Genomic DNA, 15,207 nt, shown 5'->3' with positions numbered 1-15,207 from the left:
AAAAAATTGAAATGCAGGCATGGAAGGTTGAAAATTTGATCACAGTGATGGGGGAGGAATACTTAACCCGTTCCCACTTAGCTGTTGTCCTGATCAAAGTTGTCCTCCCCAGTTGCTTTCTTATGCAGAAGGGGGAAGGTGTGAGAGCCACATCTTTCCCCTCCATTGGTCCAGTGTTGTTTTTCACCTCTGTATCAGATCTCTCCTTGTTTTCAAATTTCTGCAGTCTTTACCCTCTTGCACTGTTTAGCGAATGTCCAAGCTGTTGATCATATTGTTCTACATGGTGGCCCTTTCCTCACATCCTTAAAAGGACATCTCACTCACCGAACACTGCCGGCTTTTCCCTTTGACTCCAAACGCCTCCATTTTCAAAACAGTTGCAGGCTGTTCGGCTTCCATTTTTTTGGCGCCTTTTCTGAGAAAACACTTGCTTGCGGTCCTGAAAAAGGCGCCGAAAAAAAAACAGAAGCCGAACGGGTTGCTGCCATTTTGAAAACGGAGATGTCTGGAGTCAAGGAGAAAAGCTGGAAGCATTCAGTGAGTAGGCCATCCCTTTAAGGATGTGTGGAAAGGGCCTATGTCTCATCAAGAAATGTGGACTATAAATAACATAGATATATAAATAGAAGTGGCTGAGGGCAATTTTGATTATGAGGAAGGGGTTCGGAACAAAAGAACAACAACCACAAAAGAGCCCTACTTGATTAGACCAATGGTCCATCTGCTCCAGCATTCTGTATCCCATTGTTGACAGACAAGATGCCCACAGAAAGCCTAAAACTGTGTGTGGATGCTAATCTTATCCCATCGTGGCCTTTCCATCAAAAGTTATTAAGAGGGAGGGAACTCTGGGAAATTCCTGGAGATTTGGGGGTGGAGCTTGGGGAGGGCAGGGTTTTGGGGTGAGAGGGCTCTCATAGAGGTATAATGCCTTACAATCCACATTTCAGAGCAGCCAGTTTCTTTAGGGGAACTGACCTCTGTTTTCTGGAGATCAGTTGTAATTCCAGATCTCCAGGTCTCTCTTGGAGGTTGGCAACCATTTTCAAAGGCATACAACCTTTATTTATAATAATAATATTAATACCATTTGATTTATATACCACTCTTCAGGACAACTTAACACTCACTCAGAGCGGTTTACAAAATACGTTATTATTATCCCCACAACAATCCACCTATGAGGTGGGTGCAGCTGAGAGAGCTCCGAGAGAGCTGTGACTGACCCAAGGTCACCCAGCTGGCTTCAAGTGGAGGAGTGGGGAATCCAACCCGGTTCTTCAAATAAGAGTCCTTTAACCACTACACCAAACTGGCTCTGGACATGGAGGTTCCATTGAACCATTCAGGCTAATAACCATCGACGAACGTTGTCATTGTTGAATCCCCACAAAAGCCCTGCTCTCTGGAGAGAGTCAGACTGCGGTTCCTTACATGGGTGTGGTGAAGATTGACAGAGCTAGTGTATGTGGCGTGCTTTGAGCACTCAGAATGCGAGATATGTTGGTTATTGACTTAACCGCCTGGTTGTCTTTGTGCACTGGCTTAGCGAAGGCTCAGAAATGCATACTCCGAGTCTTCCGACCCCTCTAGCATTGCTCCACCAGCGCCCAGTGTATTTTCAGTTTTACAGGAGCATCGCCAGTGCACTGATAAGGGAAAGAGCCAAAGTCATCAGTTTTACCTTTGCCCGTCTTGTCAGTGCCTTCCAATTACTGCAGAGCTGAGCATTACAGGGTCAGAGTATTTTCTTGACGGATTCACTTCTCCCACGTACTGCTTAGCACTGCAAGCTTGGTTACTCATGACATTTTAATCTGTGTGCCTTTTGGTCCTTTCGCTATTTTATTTCCTCAACTGCATTTCATACGCATCGCAAAACTTTGTTTGAGAAGGAGCTGCCAGCCACCCAGGCTCAGTGCCACTGACTGTAATGAACATTGTGCTTAAATTACAGCATTTGGCACATAGACCCCAAAAAACACCAGCCCATGTTGGTGCATCACAGTTGTACCTCTCTGCCACAGAGAGATTCGTAACGGCCACTGCTCACTCCTTGGTGCACTGCATGATCCTCAGAGTTTACTGGACTGGGGTTCTAGAAGGGCCATCATGGAACTAGCTGAGAGTAGTTAAGGTGACTAAAATCCCACAGAATTATGGACCTGTTCTTTCCAACCTGAATCGGAAGGCACATATGTTAGATAGAACATGGGGCTGCCACTGAAAAATGGCAGCCCTGTGTTGCGTTCCCAATTACCTCTGTAACATATATCTGTTACTGTCTGGACACCAAGGCAAACAGTAGGAAATATATGTTACAGAGAGAGTTGGGAAATCAACATTTTCAGTGGCAGCCCTGAGTTGTTTATAGCACGGAGTTCTGTTTCCCTGCCTCCCTCAGTGGCTGCCAATAATGTGGAGTTAAGTTGGGGAAAGATACAGCTGAGATATAAATTGCACTAAGTGGTATCATTAAAAGACTTGCTCAGTTTGCAAGATCTGAACAAGTCTGTTAATGGCAGGGTGTTTTGGAGGTCTTTCATTCATAGGGGCGCCATAGGTCAGAGGCGACTTGACGGCACATAACACACAGAGAAGTGGTAAAGCAGGGGAACGGGGCTTGGGGCTGCTGTTTTCAGCAGCAGCCCAGAGTCAGTAGTTCTGTTTCTCATACCAGTATTGCTAGCCGAATTCTAGCAAAGTCTCTGCAAAGCTGTGGGGTGAGCATGCTGTTATGATTCAGCCTGAGTTTCAGATAATGAGTTTGGGCTTGAGTTAAAAGAATCCCTTGCCCCACGTCTCCCTAGCCAAATGGCCAATTTTGTGTGCTTTGTGCAATCCGGCAGCTGGGACTGTGTACATAGTCCTGTAGAATAAGTTGCAATTGGGCCAATCATCTGTTTCCCCTCTACCAAACTACTGATGATTGGTGTATTTTCCTGGGAAATGCATACATGGCTCCAGCTGCTGCATGCCTGATGTTGGACCAGGGCCACCCTCTTTATATCAAAGCTTCTCATGCTGCATTTTGTACTTGGGAACAGGCACCTGATTGACAAACACACATATTGCATCGGTTGCTCAGTGCACCTGTGAAGTACGGCATGATGTGAATGGATTCTTAAATTTACATACGCATCTCTTTCCAACCAGGTGTCTCACTATAGATAGATTGATTGATTGACAGAACTGAAAAGAAACAAAATTAGGGGGAGCATTCACTTGTTTCTAGCCACCAGGGCTTTTTTTCAGCAGGAACGTGGTGGAACGGAGTTCCGGCACCTCTTGAAAATGGTCACATGGCTGATGGTCCCGCCCCCTGATCTCCAGACAGAGGGGAGTTTAGAGCCTCCAGCAGCACAGAGGGCAATCTCAACTCCCCTCTGTATGGAGATCAGGGGATGGGGCCCACCGGCCATGTGACCATTTTTGCCGAGGGCAATTTAAACTTTAAAAAACTCCCCCCTTGTTCCAGCTGACCCAAAGTGATGTCATTGTGTGGTCCTGAGTTCCACCACCTCTTTTCCCAGAAAAAAAGCCCTGCTAGCCACCCATCAGATCTCAGTGGCTAATTAACTCTCCATTACCTAAGTCAGCAAGGTGCAGGCATTCCCATAAAACCACGTTCACAGCTGTCATACATGAGAACATTAAGAATTTTAACCTAGCTGAATTCAGCTTTCACTGGCAGCGGTCAAAGTCATTGGATTCTTTATTGGCGGCACAAGGACAGATGGACGTTGGGATATTTTCTCACCGATCCCTTTGTTTATCCATTATCATTTCAGCCTAGTTGTGTAGCGCCTGGGTTCTAGGAAATGCAAATAAAGCCAAATGTACTGATGCCGCCTGGTTGCTCTTTTGCCTGGAAGTTGATCTTGTTGTGCAAACAGCTGCATACCTTGGAGGATTCCCAAGCGGTGCAGAATGTAGGTGGGTGTGCGCTGGCCTTTTGCCATTAAAAGACCAAATGTCACTCTCTAACCTGTGTCTGACTGGTGTGGATAAAGCATCCATCGGCCGGCAGTTTTGCAAAGATGTCACTCAGGCATCTGTGCATAGGGCCTTTGTTTCCAGCACAGCAGAAGCAGCTTTGAGGAGTGGTCCATTGACAACTCCAAAATATTCACAGGGCAGCGCCATAAAGTGAAGTTCTATGAGCTTCCAATGCTCTTCCATGCGCAGAACATTCCCAACATGGAAAGGAACAGAGCATTGCATAAAACTGTGTATGCAGCAGACCTTGGTGCATGAATCAGAGGTAATGGGTTATGAGGCATATCTGTGCTGGTGCAGGTCTAATCCACACTATATTTCAAGGTGTTGGAGCTATTGTGCTGTGGGCTTCTGAATGCACGGGGGTGATCTGCCCTGCAAATAGGAGCAGCTGCTGTGTCCACACAAGGCAACAATGCTTACAAATATATTCTACAGTATTTAAAGAACGTGGTTGTTGCATTGTTGCTCCAAATGTGTAGGCTACAAAATCATATTGTGAGAAGTCTTTTTACTACGTGCATTCTTGCATAACAAACACTGAAACAGCATGAAATAGGGGTTTGCTGACTGATTTGGGGGCCCTTGCTACATATTTGTGGGATGAAAGTTTCTTCTTAGAATACTTAGGTTGCAGCTCTAGGGTTTCCCCTGCTCCTGCTTGTTTGTAGCCCTCCACTCTACCTCTATCCACAGCTATTCATTTATCCTCCTTCCTGGATGACCCCCAATCATGGCTTGCAAAATGAATGGGATGTTACATCACAATGTTATATATCCATTCAGCTTAGGCTATATGATGACATCACTAAGGGCAAGTGAGGGTAGCTGAGGGCGGGTTGTGGACAATTTTTAATAAAGAGTGCAAGTAATTTTTTTTAATGAAGACATTATTTGATATTGACAAACATGCCCATAAAAACCACACCTAGCTCTGGCTCAGGGTTAATACACTAGGTAAAATATATTTGTAAAATAATGTCCTTAATTTGGGGTTCAGCATAGCTAAGAGAATATCTTCACTCTTGGAGATGGGAAAACATGCATCTGGGCCACTTCAGAATAAGGAAGACACAGTGTGGTGTAGTGGTTAGAGTGTCAGACAAGATCTGGGAGACCCAGGTTGGAATCCCTACTCTGCAATGGAAGCTTGCCGGGTGACCTGAGGCTGGTCCCATGCTGTCAGCCTAACCTACCTCACAGGGTTGTTGTGAAGATAAAATGAAGGAGAAAAGGAGGATGTGAGCAGGTTTCGGTCCTCATTGGGTGGTTTAAATGAAGTAAACAGTAGACAGTTTGCATGACTGAATGTGCCTAAATGCAAAACAAACCTCCCCTCTTGTTGCCAAAAAGCATCCTAATCTGCCCATGTCCCTGAGGAATTAGCTTTTAATATGCAGGGGAATTTTTTTTTAATGAAGCGTTCAGTCAGATGAGGCCTCTCCCTTGCTATGTTACCCTGGGCCAGTCACTGTCTCTAAACATGATCAACCTTGCAAGGTGGTTGTTGTGACAATAAGGTGGAAGAGGGGAGAACAATGTAAAAAAGCTTCTTTAGGTTCCAATCAAGGAGAAAAGTGGGATATCCAGGGCTTTTTTTCAGCTGGAACGCGGTGGAACGGAGTTCCGGCACCTCTTGAAAATGGTCACATGGCTGGTGGTCCCGCCCCCTGATCTCCAGACAGAGGGGAGTTTAGATCGCCCTCCGCGCCGCGCAATGTAAACTCCCCTCTGTCTGGAGATCAGGGGGCGGGGCCACCAGTCATGTGACCATTTTCTCTGAAGACAACCCACTGAGTTCCACCACCTCTTTTCCCAGAAAAAAGGGCCCTGGGGATATCCATTTAAATTTTTTTTAAAAAAACTCAGTAGAGCATCATTAGAACATGTTGGAGGTGAAAACTATACTCATTGGCATATGCTTGTTGGATTAGCAATATAATTCTTTTTTAGGTGTGAGAGTAGGGCTGGGAAATTCCTGGAGATTTTGGGGGTGGAGCCTGAGGCTTATGGGGAGGGAAGGGAGCTCAGCTGGGTAAAATGTCTTTGAGGCCGCCTTCCAAAGCAGCCGCTTTCTCCAAAGGAAGTGATCTGCCGCTTGGAGATCTCTTGTAATTCTGAGAGCTCTCCAAGACCGCCTATGTGAGAGGTAGAGTTACTTGACCCCTTAGCACAGACTTGCTAGCTAGAGTTTTTTTTTTAATTCGGTGCCCAAAATGCAAAAAAAAAAAAATCAATACATTTCTACTTATTTATTTAATACAGCCACATCCCACCGTGAAGCAATAAGGAAAATCATGGTTAAGGGTTAAAGCATATAAATTGTAGGGACGAGTAACATTCCCCACTTCATTTCTTTTCATATTTCTTGAGGTTTTTATTATAACTGATGCTGTCATTGTTTTATTGTGATTTTAATATGTATTGAAATCGTTGTAACCTGCCCTGAGCCTGCTTGCAGGGAGGGTGGGCTAGAACTTTAATAAATGAAAATGAAATAAAATGAGTGAGCAATGCTGAGTAAGAGAGATCAAATACTTGTATACATGCTTTTTATGCTTTTCATTGTTTCCACTGCTTGATGATTTAACTGGATATGTTGTTTTTATCGTAGTTCTGGGTTAGGGACCCCATTCCCCTGGTGGGTAGCGGGAGATCCCCCGCTTCCATCCTTTGCCCCCTGCCACCACTTACCTGGCCAGTGGGGGGAAAGGTGTGGGAATGGGCCTCCCGCGTGTGTGTGATGACATCACTTCCAGGGAGTGATGTCATCACACCGCTCCGACAGTGTTCCCATGTGCCCCATGCCTGCACGATGATGTCACTTCCCAGAAGTGACATCATTGCACAGGCATATGCGGAAAAACAAGGTGCAACGAGAAGGTAAGTTCTGTGTCCTCCATGGTTGTTGTGGGTTTTCCGGGCTGTATTGCCGTGGTCTTGGCATTGTAGTTCCTGACGTTTCGCCAGCGGCTGTGGCTGGCATCTTCAGAGGTGTAGCTGGCAGCTCCTTTTGGTGCTACACCTCTGAAGATGCCAGCCACAGCCGCTGGCGAAACGTCAGGAACTACAATGCCAAGACCACGGCAATACAGCCCGGAAAACCCACAACAACCATCGTTCTCCGGCCGTGAAAGCCTTCGACAATACATCTGTGTCCTCCCTCCTCCTGCTTGGGGGGGTAAGGGGACCAGGCAACCCTATTCTGAGTAGTTATTTGTAATCTGTCTCTGAGCTGAGAGTATGTAAGGTATATATATATATATTTAAGTGATATATTGCAGCTTCCTATCAAACATGCAAAGGCTGAACAGAACCTTTTTTAAAATAACATTTTTATTTATTTGTTCTTACTTTTAAATAAATGGAAATACATTTATTTTTCAAAAAAATCTCTGTATACTGGTTCTTTTAATAATGATAACACACTCAAAACTAAATGCCAGCAGTATTTTCCTGTTTAGCATTAGAAGTTAAAAGACGTCTGTAAGCCCAGAAGTGTGCAAATGTGTCTCCAAAAATCAAGGAGAGAGCTGTATTTTCTTCATGCTCTGGAAAGTGACTTTGTCTTTGAAATGAAGCCAAACTGAATGGCCATATTTTAATTAAACTCTAGCAGTCAATAGCCCAAATGCAGTCGCAACATGTATCATAAAGAGAGCCGGCTGTACAGGAAGCAGAAGGAATGGCTCTGCCTGCATTACTGAAGGCTGCAGGAACTGTTGCTGCTGTTTTGATTTATTGTATTGCATTTTGTTGTGCTTTTGGATAGTCTGTTTATTTATTTATTTGGTTTATTTCTCCTTTGCCTTACCTTTTTGCCCTCTTCTCCTTCCCCCCCCTCCTCTATTTTATCCTTACAACAACCCTCTGTGGTAGGTTAGTTTCAGTGAAATCCTAAGCAGAGTTAATCCAGTCTAAACCCATTGAAATCAATGGTCTTAGACTGGTTATTTCACTGTCGGAGTGTGTATTTGTGACTGGCTCAAGGTCACCCAGCAAGCTTCCTTGGCATGTGGCATTCTTGTAGTTTTTAAAAGCAAAAATAATTATAAAAATGATGATATTTATTGTGTTGCTGTTTTATATTTATCATTTATTTATTTACGCTGGGACTCAAGACAGATATAAGTCAATATGATCAACAGCTGGAACATTGGCCGAATCCACACGGCTCAAGTTTGCCGCTATTTTCCCGCTATTTATGCGCTTCTCAGAGGGCTGTTCACATACTGTTACCTCAATCCCGCTATTCTGTCGTATCAGTTGTGCTGCGCCTCAGACGAGGTTGTCACGCTTTCAAATGCTTCCTTCTCTAGCGCAGTTCTCACTATGAATGTGAACAAATAGAAGCGGTTCCCAAAGAGACTGCCCCCTCTTAACCACCCCCACTTCCTTGTTTCTTGCTTTTCCGGAAAACCGTCCCTCTTTGCCAAGCAATTCTTATGGTCCCAACTCTGTCTGAGGCATGCCTGCACTCCCGTCCTGTTTTTTTAAATTTTTAAAAGGGGGGCATTCCTAGCGCTATTGCGCAATCCCATTCATGAAGATCACCCACAAGCGGTTTGGGAAGTGGCATTGTAAAAAGTCTGTAGAGGCATCAAAGGGGGGGGGGGGGTTGCATTTTTTTTTACAGTAAATAATGTTGCACTGCCGAAGGAGAGCCTAGGTAATTTCTGAAAAGCAGACTATGCCTGCAAAGGTTGACTCTTTCTGTTTTTTTTAAAAATTAAAATTATCGGTATAGTGAAAAATTGCTATCCTATAGTTATAGTTGAGTGGTAACATTAACCAATTGCAGGCATCAATGGGGGTGTGGCCCCGCCATTGCAACTGAGCAGAAAATCGATATAGCGCAAATCTAGCATTAATTTTTTTAAAAAATGGCTACGTGATGTCGCCATCGGTGACAGTGGATCAAATCCCACGCTCTTAACCACTACACCAAACTGGCTCTGGATGGTATGCAGCTGGCAGAGATGTTCTTAAGAATTCCCTTTCCTTTTCGCCCTTTGTGCATCCCCTTCTAAGACCTCAAGTGGTCCAGAAGTGGATTAGAACCTCTTTATCCTTCCCGTCAAGTGACCTTGATTCGTTGATAACCATTTTGATTGATATGCTAGTGCCAGTGATAGGAAGGAGGATCTTCCTGTCAACTCTTTTCAAATATAGAGTGAAACATCGAAGAGCAAGAATGAGATAGACGAGGACCAGAAAGAAAGGATGCAGAGGTAGGGCAGCTCCATAACTAACACCACCCAGATTTCCCTTACTAAACCCTTGTTTTTCTTGGTCTCTGATATACCTGGAGAGCCTGCATAGTTCTTGCATAAACACCCCATCTACTGATTTCTCCAGCCTGCAGCTCACAATGCCACTAGCACCTGATGAAGAGGGTAACAGCCCACAAAAGTTCACCGTCTGCAAATAAAAAAGTGCAACTGGATTAACATTATACTATATAACCTGGTTTATATCCAGCTATTTGGATACAATCTGTTGTTACTCAGTGGTAATAGTGAGACAAACCATTCTCTGTTTCCTTTTATTACATCTCAAGGCTGATCCCTTGACCCCAGAATTTCTTTTACTCTTGTAGATGATGCTAGCGTGCAATTTAGGAGTGATTGGCTGTGGGCATCTGGAGATTTTTGTCCTAGCACCCTCCAAGGCACTGCAAAGGTTCCTGGGTACCACTTGCCATCATGCACACAGCTTCCCTGATGCTGCTAAAAATAGATCCCCAAGGAACTCTGTGGGCTGCTTGTAGAGTTGCGGGTAACACATCCTTCTCCAGCTGATTGGACTGAGGCACAGCTGGGAATATCTGAAGCCGCATCAGCTCCTGATTCTCAGCTAGGGTTCCCAACCTCCAGCTAGTAGCTGGAGAACTTCTGGAATTACATGTGTTTCTTCAGATGACAGAGATCAATTCCCTTGGAGAAAATGGCAGCTTTGGAGGGGGGGGGCTCTATGGCATTATACCAGCTGAGGCCCTTCCCGTCCCCAAACTTGCCCTCCCCAGGCTCCACCCAGAGTTGGCAACTCTAGCAGGCAGCAGTCAAGACAAGGGAGCAGGAAGAGGCTGCTGGTAAGGTGGTTAGTAATGGATCACTTCAAGTATACATTAAGGGTTTTTTTTAAAAAAAACACCTAAAATGTAATCAGTAAATAATACATGTTATCATACAATTATCAAAACTGATTGAAATTCCCTTTCAAGTATATTTAGAGACGAACTCGGGGTTTCCACCACAGAATAAGCGGAATGGCTCATAGTAGGAATCTAGGATTAGATTATCTCAAAATGGAAAAACTGAGTAAATATCAGAGCTTTGAGGTTCACCATGAAGAAAACAACGCACGTTCAAAAAGATGACATCTTGAGAGAGCCGAATATAATATACCAGCAAATCCTGTCAGGAAACAAACCGCCTGTTTCAGAAAGCTCTTCTCTGATTTTGAGCAGGAAATCAAGTCAGAAAAATGAAAAAGGACCACAATCAATTGGAGTTATCATCTACAAAATGCCTAAGCTGGTTTTTTTTTACAAATTCTATGCATTCATTGTTTATCCATGGTAAAGATTATTTTCATAGAATTGTATTGAATATGTGGCATGTGAGGTGCCTGCAGACATCAGGATTCTATGGAAACAGCCCCTTAGGGAGCTTTCCCCCTTTCCAGTTGCCTCCCTTGTGTGCGTACCACAACTGCACAGAATCACACTACAAAGGAGGGATTACTTCATGTGGGCAAGTATCAAAGGTTCCTTTGTCCATCAGACATCTACAACCAGGGCTTTTTTTCTGGGGAAAGAGGTGGTGGAACTCAGTGGTGGAACTCAGGACCGCACAATGATGTCCCTTTGGGTCAGCTGGAACAAGGGGGGAGTTTTTTAAAGTTTAAATTGCCCTCGGTGAAAATGGTCACATGGCCGGTGGCCCCGGCCCCTGATATCCAGACAGAGGGGAGTTTAGATTACCCTCTGTGCCACTCCAATGGCGTGGAGGGCAATCTAAACTCCTCTCTGTCTGGTGATCAGGGGGCGGGGCCACCGGCCATGTGACCATTTTCAAGAGGTGCCAGAACTCCATTCCACCGCTTTCCAGCTGAAAAAAAGCCCTGTCTACAACCATTCGTTTCATCTGTCTCTGTTTCTCCAACAGGCATGACACAGGAACAAATAGCCTACAGCAAAGTTGTGGGCTCAGTGGTAAGAGCTTCTGCTTGGCATGCATAAGGTCCCAGGTTCAATCCTCAGCATCCCCAGTTGAAAGGACCAGACAGTAGTTGATGTGAAAGACCTCTGCCTGAGACTCTGGAGAGCTGCTTCTGGTCTAACAGGACAATACTGTCTCAAGTTATTTCCCTCTCGCATCTGAATGGATGTAGAGCGCAAGTCTGAAGCAGGTCTTGAACCGATAACTTGAGAGAAGTCAAAGAGTGCATCGCAGACGCGGGCTCTGCTGCTGCCCAAGTTGTGAAAGAGTCTTTGTTCTAATAGGCAGGAATAGGTCAGGTGATACCGATACAGAATCTTATGGTCTGGCTTCCTCGCTGGTCCTAGCAACTAGGAGATCACCCCCCATCTTATGCTGCACAGAAATAAAACGGTATAAAAATAATGGGGTATTGATTCTGTTCTTCTTTATAAATCTGTCAGGTGGGTAGCAGAAGAACAGCAAGATTCAAGTCCAGTAGCACCTTAAAGGCCAACAAGATTTCTACGGTGTAAGCTTTCAAGAGCCCGTGCTATACCCTGGGAATCTTGTTGAGCTTTAAGGTGCTACTGGACTCAAATATTGCTTGTATAAATATAGTCACTTTCTCCACAATGGTGTTTTTCAGCTACAATCAGGAATTATCTCCTGTTCTATTGGCCCCCAGTTTTCTTTTATACTCCTTTAATTTACTGCACCCAGTCTTTAAAGGATGGAAGTGGAAGCTTCCTTGGAGAGCTTTTGTGTCTGTCCCCACCTCCCTTGTTTCTAAGAAAGCTTTTGACGATGTATTTGTTCCGTACTTTTCCTCAGAGACTGAGTGGATTACATATATCCTTTTCAGTAATTGTATGTCCCCTCCAAACCCCTTTTGGTAGACAAATTAGTTCTCCAGGACAAGATGATAGCCAGTAAAATAGATGGTCTACTCTTACTGTTAAGATGATGTGATTTTACATCAAACTCAACCCCCGACTGTGCACAAAGCCCATAATCAACAGCAACCAAAGCAAAACACTGGAATTTCATCTGCCAGGTTATTGGTGAGCAAGATTCAAGTCCCAGTAACAAAGACCAACAAGATTTCCTGGCTATAAGCTTTGGAGCTTGATTCTCGAAAGTTTATTCTATGGAAATCTTGTTGGTCTTTAGGCTGCTCTTGGATTCAAATTTTGCTGTTCTACTGTGCAGACCAACATGGCTGCCCACCTGAAACGATGTTTCTGGTGAGTGTCGATGGCGTCACCATCTGATCATGCAAGACTCAGCATGTGAAGGTGCCTTTGACTCAGAGCCAAGCTACAAGTGATGAATGACACTTGCCTGGCAAGTGAACAGACTCACGTGTATACCTCCCTGTTCACTTGATCAAGTGGAGAGCAAGTGAATGGCAAGTGAACAGGGCGGAATACACGTGAGTCTGTTCACTTGCCAGACAAGTGTCATTCGTCACTTGTAGCTTGGCTCTCAGATCTTTGGGCCAGCTAGCTCAGCCGTAATAGTGACTCTCCGGGGCCTCGTCCCCAAACTTACTTCTTTAATAGGAGCTACTGCTTCAGCATGCAAAGCATGCGATCTACCACTGAGCTACAAGCGCTCTAGCAAGCAAGCACAAAGATCTATCCAGTGGTCGTTACACAAACCTCAGTTTTAATGGCCTAACTGTATGGCAGCGCTCGATCAGTCTCTGCTGAACTGAATTCTGTTGCGAGATTCAGCTGGTTCCATTAGGTTAATGAGAGAGATGAGTGTCTCCTAGGTAGACAAAATATCATCTGCTTTGAAGTTTACAGATGAAAAGAGTCATAGAAATATTTCCTTCTCAAAGAGTTTGAGCAAATATTCACCTCTTTATCAACGCTGTCCAATGCCGCTGTGTCCTCAGGGAGAAAAGTCACTGTCGCTTCTTCCCTTTGCCGCTGCTCTCTCCTTCCTGGATGCGTCACATGGGCTGTGCAGTCAGGAAGGATCATACGGTGAACGTGACGATGCCTTGGTGCTATCCGGTAACTAGGTTTTTTATTGGACAGAACCGCATCTGCTGCCATGAGCAGATTGGGATAAAATGTGACAGATGACTCTCCAGGCAAAAGAGAATAAAAAAGAGAATAAGAGAAACGGGTCGTGGACCTGAAAGAAACCGCTGACAATTTTTTTTGCAAAAAAATCCCCCAAAAGTTTCAACAACTCTGCTTACTGGACTGATTCACACATGCAATATTCACCACTTCAGGAGAGCTTCATGAAGTGGTAGCTTGCAAGGATGAATGAGCTACCAGAGGTCCACACGCCTACCTCCAAAATTTTTATTAATTTATATATTTGTTTATATATTTACTTATTTCATTTATACCCCATCTTTCTTCCCAAGGGGGACCCAAAGTGGCTTACACAATTCTCTCCATTTTATCTCCACAACAACCTTGTGAGGTGGGTTAGGCTGAGTGTGTGTGACTGGCTCAAGCTCACCCAGTGACCTCCCATGGCAGAGTGGATATTTGAACCTAGTTCTCCCAGTTCCTAGTCCACACTCTAACCACTACACCACACTGGCTTTTCTATCAAATCAATCCCTCCCTCCTGTTTTGGGTTAAGAGTTCAATAATTGAGTGATATACACAGGTTATCAAAAGGGTGAATAAAAGTTCAGAAATGTGATGACATCCTGGGCAGAGAGGCCCTCCCGCTTTCCACTCCTCTTTAAGCTCTCAGACTTTTCGTTACATGCTCAGGATCTTGAGGAAAGTAGTTGTCTCGAAGGCTGTCAAGGGAGTTTCAGGAAGTCTTCTAGTTACCCAAAATTGTTGAGTGCTGGCACAGTGGCAATATCCTTACCTGGAAAGTGATTGGGGAGGGGCTGTGGCTCAGTGGAAGAGCTTCTGCTTTGCATGCAGAAGGTCCCAGGTTCAATCCTCATCATCTCCCGTTAAAAAAGGACGAGGCAGTAGGTGATGTGAAAGACCTCTGCCCGACACCCTGGAGAAATGCTGCCAGCCTGAGTAGACAATACTAACCCTGATGGACCAACCATCTGATTCATTCAAAGGCAGCTTCGTGTGTGTGTTCAAAAGGGGAGGCCCAGCTGTGTGTCACAGGGGATCCCTTGCACATTCGGGGGAACCCATGTCCAGGGACAGCTGGATCCCTTCTGTTTGTTCCCCACGACAACGGAGCATTTTAAGGGGATGGATTAGTATGCATCCCATAAAAGGAAGTGATTTATACTATGTGTCATTGGAGCATTTTCATATGGGGAAGAAGATTACCATGCATAATGCCAGATGCAAGAGCATTTCTAATTCAGAAACACTCGCCTAATGCAAATGTTCGGACTTAAATACTGTGCTTCGTCTTAATTAGATAAAATAATCCTTCATTGCTTGGGTAGTTTAGTAAATGACTTCCTGGCCTAACATCCTCAGCATCATGATCATGCATTACTTAATCCATACGGATTTGGAAAGGGACGATAAATGGGGAAAGAGCAAGTCTTTCCCAGCCACTGCTCTGGTGCTCTGTAATACAGCCCTGCTGGAATAAAAGCACGTGACCCAAATGTACAGCCATCAGGGTTGATTAACAAGGACTAGCAGGATTTGTCTTAGAGGCTCCAGCCTTGAAGAGAGGCTGGCCACATGGATCCCATTCCCACCAATCTGCTTATGTATCCGGATAATTATTAGATTTTTTTTTTAGTATGCTTTGTGTTAAAAAAAATTCTGTACCTTAAGGCGGATATTTTGTTATTCATGTATATTATGCAAATTAAACAAATTGGCATAGATTTGCTTGATTTCCATAATGTATCCTGATCCTTCTTTAGAGGGCACTGAAGCCTCAACTCCTGCTGCTGTAGCATAGTGGTTAAGTGGTTGGGCTGCTGACCAGCAATCTGCTGGTTTGAATCCTGCTACTGCCATGAGCAGGTGGCCTTGGGTAAGCCACTAATCTCAGCATCAGATCCCCAGCTGTATTGTGAGGA

Source organism: Eublepharis macularius, chromosome 9 (genome assembly GCF_028583425.1).
Source record: "Eublepharis macularius isolate TG4126 chromosome 9, MPM_Emac_v1.0, whole genome shotgun sequence".
In the NCBI taxonomy this organism is placed as follows: Eukaryota; Metazoa; Chordata; class Lepidosauria; order Squamata; family Eublepharidae; genus Eublepharis; species Eublepharis macularius.
The sequence above is the reverse complement of the archived record's forward strand: the minus strand, read 5'-3'. Positions refer to the sequence as shown.